This window comes from Takifugu rubripes, chromosome 22 (genome assembly GCF_901000725.2).
Source record: "Takifugu rubripes chromosome 22, fTakRub1.2, whole genome shotgun sequence".
Taxonomy (NCBI): domain Eukaryota; kingdom Metazoa; phylum Chordata; class Actinopteri; order Tetraodontiformes; family Tetraodontidae; genus Takifugu; species Takifugu rubripes.
Window position 1 is genome coordinate 11,350,760 of NC_042306.1, and position 5,220 is coordinate 11,355,979.

Below are 5,220 nucleotides of genomic sequence, written 5' to 3' on the forward strand. Positions count from 1 at the left end.
TCGTGACTCAGAATGTCTGCGCCGCGCTGCCGCTCCCAGATTTTCAACCCTTCAGTGTTCGGATTTTCCTGACGAGCTCATATTAGCTACCCCCGCCCCCCCCCACACACACACACAAACACTTGTTTCTCCTACATTACAGCAGCTGAAGGCAGATATCCTGGTGACAGGTGTGAATGTTTCATTTCCCCCATCACGCAGCCTTGTAATCCTCAGAGAAATTATACTCTTGTTAATTTTGTGAGTGAATAATTCAGTCCGTCCTCTCTGCCGCCTGCCTGTTTTATTCTTGACAAATCACCCCCCCCCCAGATGCGGTATATGCTATACCTGTGTCCCCACCCCCCCTCCCCCCGCTGCATGACCTGCGGGTGACAGGGAAACCTGCCATCAATGCGCCTGGAAACCCTCGATGCCAGCTCGGCAGCCTGAGCTAAAAATAGCCCGGCTGAGATAAATAATAAAGCCTCTCCCTGTATGCGGCTTCCCCCTCTTTTTTTCCCCGGCTGCAGCCGCGGTCATGAGTAGAAGGCTTCATTTGAGGCGTGTTCGGGCTATTTGTTGCTGCAGGATGAGAAAAAAGCCACTATTGTAGGCTGGTTGCTTCGATTATGGCGAGCATTTGGAGATTGCGCCACCAGCTGGACTGAAGATTTGAATTCTGTTGAATTTTACGAGCTGATTCCCTCAGTCAGTGTCTAAAATCAGCCTACACACCTCAGAGAGGGAAGTAGAATCCCTCCGGTCCCCTCCCTCCTCTCTTTCAGTTCCACAGTCCTGTGGTTCCCCCCTCCCTGATGATGTGGGTCTAAAGAACGTGCAGAACCAGACGGCACCGTCCTGCTGTTTGTTTTTTTTACCCCGGTCACGATCCAAAAGGATCCTCACCGCAGAAACCTTTGTGTTGATGCTGCAGCTGAAGTCCGCATGGGAACCCCTCCTCCTCCTCCCCCTCTTCCTCCTCCTCCTCCTCCTCCACCACATCCTCCTCTCCATCCCCCTGCCGCTCCTCTTCCTCCACCTCTCGCCTCTCTTCCCTTTCTCTCCTCCGCCCACGCACAGCCCTCCACGACGGAGGAGCTAAAAATAGCATTAGGAATCCCCGCATCAGTTCAAAAAGGGGAGGGTGGGGGGAGGAGAGAGAGGGACGTCAGCACACACAAGGTCATAATACCCCCCCCATGCTAGCCCCCTCCTCAATGGCTCCGGCACTTTTCCTGATTTGTCACAGCTCCCTCAGCATTTTTCTTCCAGCGGACCCGAGACGATTTTATTTTTATCTGGTATTGATCAGCCAGTAAATCACATTAAACGCCGGCTCTTAGGCTTCGTTTCATGACCGAGGAGCTAATCTCATTCCACAAATTACGGAGCCAATCTACAAAAATAAATACAAAGCACAGAATCCCTTCTCTTTTTTCTCCCCTCTCCTCGTATGATCCAGACCCAATCAGGCGGAGGGATGAGGGGAGCAGCCAATAGCTGTCGTAAGGGGGGGGGGGGGGGGGGGCCCCCCCCATCACGAGTATTCCCCGTTATTCCACTACGAGCTGCCAGTGCAGACAGCAGGAGACTGCCATGAGTGGGAGAACCCCCGCTCTCAGTGGGGGGGGCTATTGATTTTACTGCTGTCATTTATAATCATCGTTGATGTGTCTTCTGCAGGCCGCCCGAGGGACCCCCGTCAAGTCAAAAGGTATGTCAGACTCTTCCTCGCCGCCTCCCTCTCACGCTGATGAAGTGGCGGGCTTTCATGGGGAGTTTGTTCCCCCTTGGTGCCCCCTTGATTAGCATGGTTGCACTGATGCAGGGCTGCTATGGGGGGGGGGCGACAGCCTCCGCTCTCGTTGGTGCACGACTGCACATGTGGCCCAACGTTGGACATGTGCTCACAACAGCACTGGTGGTGAATGTGGGAGGGAGGGGGTCATTTGGTCACCTCTTTTGTGCCCGACGGCGCTCTGATGATGAGACGCCGACCGAGTCTTTGAACGCTCGCATTGGTGATGAGATCGCTCCTCGCTCTTGTCTCTCACCGACATGTTTTTGCGACTCCCGCGGGCTCCTGTCCTAACTCCGCCCGGGCGGGTGCGCGGCGAAGCCCCGAGCACGCGCCCGAGCGAGGCGTCGCGAGGGGTCACATCTCTGTCAGCGTGTTTTCTTCCATCCTCCGTCATCCTCCCTTCCTCCCTGTCATCACGCTGGCGCAGTAACTTATGGCGCCGGGCGAAGTCGGCTTGATGGTCGGCTGCTCGCGCCCAGGCCGCGCCGCGGAAGGGGTGTTTGTTGTTGTGGCGGGCGGCCGGCAGGGCACGAGACGTTTCCGTCACCACCCTCATCGGAGGACGGAAAGTGTGCAGTGTTAAAGAGCAGCAGACGTGTGGGAATCAGGTGAAAACAAGGGCCCCCGTCGGATGGAAAACAACTCTTTCCTCTTCCAGTCTTGCTAGTTTTGCTTCCTGTGGAAACAATCGCATTGTCCGCCATGATTTAACAATTAAAACACGAAATCTAGAGGATGAATGAAGAGACCAGCGACAGGCTGCCAAACAGGAACCCACCGTAACGAGCCGCTGCTGACTGTGGGTGTTGAATAAGGGCGACTAATTGGCCTCTTGTTCATCCTGTGAGATGGATGACACACTCAGCCCTCCGCTCCCCTGCGCTTACACGGCGATGTGCTGGGATTACCCAGGATGCTTCTTCAGTATCCCCTTATCCCTCCAATGGGGACGCATTAGCCGCCGCGCCTTCGTGTCACTGTGCCCCCCCCGTACGCCTTGAAGTTGCAATAACAGGAAACACTTCAGCACAGCTTCCCTGTCAACAGGCCTGTGATAAGCCCACATCATCTTCTTCTTCATCATCTGCTGAGAACATCAGTGTTTTCCAAGGCCAGGTGCATGAGTCCTTCTGGGTGGGTCATAACAGCCCTCTGAGGGGGGGGGCTTCTGTCTGTTCTTGGTGCATGAGTCTGGTTATTCAGTGATTAGAAGACAGTAAACATGATAGGGTAATCCAAGATGGCCGCCGCGCACATCCCTCTCTCCTCAACATGTCTCCTCTGCTGGTGTTTTGGTTGGTTCTGTCCTCAAAGCAGCCGCCGATTGTGTAAATCTGCGTGAGTCCTTCCAGTTTCCGCTCCCGGCAGCCTAATCCTGATCAACCTGACGCGCTTGTTCTCGGACTGTGGGAGGACCCCAGAGCACCTGGAGAAAACCCACACGAGCCGGGAGAGCCGGGACGGAGCCCAGAGCGTTGTTGCTATGTGAGGCGAACGGCCAAGCGGTGAAGCAAACCGTAGCCTCTCGCGTCGATAAAAGGCGGAAACCGAGGAATTGCAAAGTCAGGGGAAATCCATCCATCATCTCGCGTCCGCGGGCGTGCACGTGCGCCGCTCGGTTATCATAAACATTTGATTGGACTCATTGGTGCTGAGGCGGAAACGATGACAGGTTCAGATAATCGGCTAATCTTTGCATCTGGGCGTGTTTATTTTGGGTTCACTCCACAGTTGGTCATGTTTCCCTCCTCCTCTCTCCGGAGCTCTTTTGATCCTTTCTGTGTCCACGCACCTGTTCTTTCAGATATCACTCCATCACTGTCCACTTCCGCTCCCTCAGACACACTATCAGTGTCTCGCTCCTCTTTTCTCTCGCACACAAATACTGAGACGTCTCTCTGTGTGTCACCCTGGTTGGATTTCTCTTTTTGTGTAATTACACGGCTTCTTTTCTGCGTCCTGTTACAGCCCGCAGCCGCTGGCTTCCTCCACGTTTCCTCCTCTCCGTCTTGGTGTCACCGTCTCTTCTTCTGCGAGGCCGCGAAACTCAATACACTTTTTTTGTGGACACGGCTGGACCGAGACCAGTCAGCTGCCCAGTCCAAAGTCCAAGACCCATCAGTTTCTGGTGGCGTCTTCAGCAGGAAAGGTGCTATTTAGCTAAAATGCAGCACGAAAACAGCAAGAGGGAGAAAATATGGCCTTTGACATTCATATCCACCCGGTAAATGAGTGTTTGTGTGTCCAGGAGTTGTAAAGTTCAATTTAATTATTCATGTGGAAGCAGTAACATCGCATTCCCAAACTAACAAATGAAACTCCATCTTGCCAAGGAAGTCACACAGGTCACAGTGACCAATTACTTAATGAAAATGATCAGGTTTCCAATGCAGAGGAGGCCAGAGCGCCGCTCCACATCCCTGCCGCGCTTCACCCAGCTATAAAACAGAGTGTGAATCAGCTTCTTTGCAGCTTCGGCAGCGTTTGCAGCGCTGCAGGCCCATCAAAGCTGGAAATGGCTGAACCAGCTTTAAGGAAAGGATTATTGCTTATTAAGAATGGCTGATGTATGATGTAAAGGTTGGCTCCACCCCTGGAGCTGCCTCTCTGGCTCAGCTCCCACCTCTCCATCGGAACTGCGTCATTCGTGTCCATGTCTTCATGTGTTTATTTATCTAAAAGTGTCAAATCATGAAGGAAAACAAGGAAAACCTTCTCTCCGCGGACGCAGGGTTCTTAGCCTGCTTCCTCTGCTTCTCCTCTGTTAAAGTGGTGCGTGGTCTTCTTCACTGATACCCCGGAGCATTTTATCAGATAATTCAAGGGCACATCTACGGCTAAATTCACTTGTAATGTTGAAGGGGTCTGGCCGAAAGGGAACAGTATCTTATAAACTTTATTGTTAATCCCCGGAATCTTTTGTTTTCACATTTTTCCCGAGGAAACGCCATCTGCGGGGGACAGAGTCTCTGCACTGGATTGATTCTCCCCCCATCTGTTGTGGAGTCACACTTGGAAGGACTGACCACATGTGACGAGTGGAATAATAACTTTATCAGTGTAAATAAGAGCTGTCAGCAAGAGCTGAGCAATATTTTAATCAAGCCTCCACATCACTGAATTATTTTCATGTAAAAAAGTCTTTTTTTGGCACACACACACACACACACACACACACACACACACACACACACACACACACACACACACACACACAAATATGCCTACCTACTAATAAAAATGATAAATACATATATTTAAAAATGTGATTATCCTTGGAATCGGTTTAAACACAGCTTTATGGGACATCAGAAGCTGGAGACGTGAGTTTATTTGAATTGTGAATGATATTTTTAATGACGTGGGTGGGAGAAATATTGACAATTGGCTCCGGTTTCAGAATGCGCAGGGTGGTTATGGCAACACTGGCAAAGTAG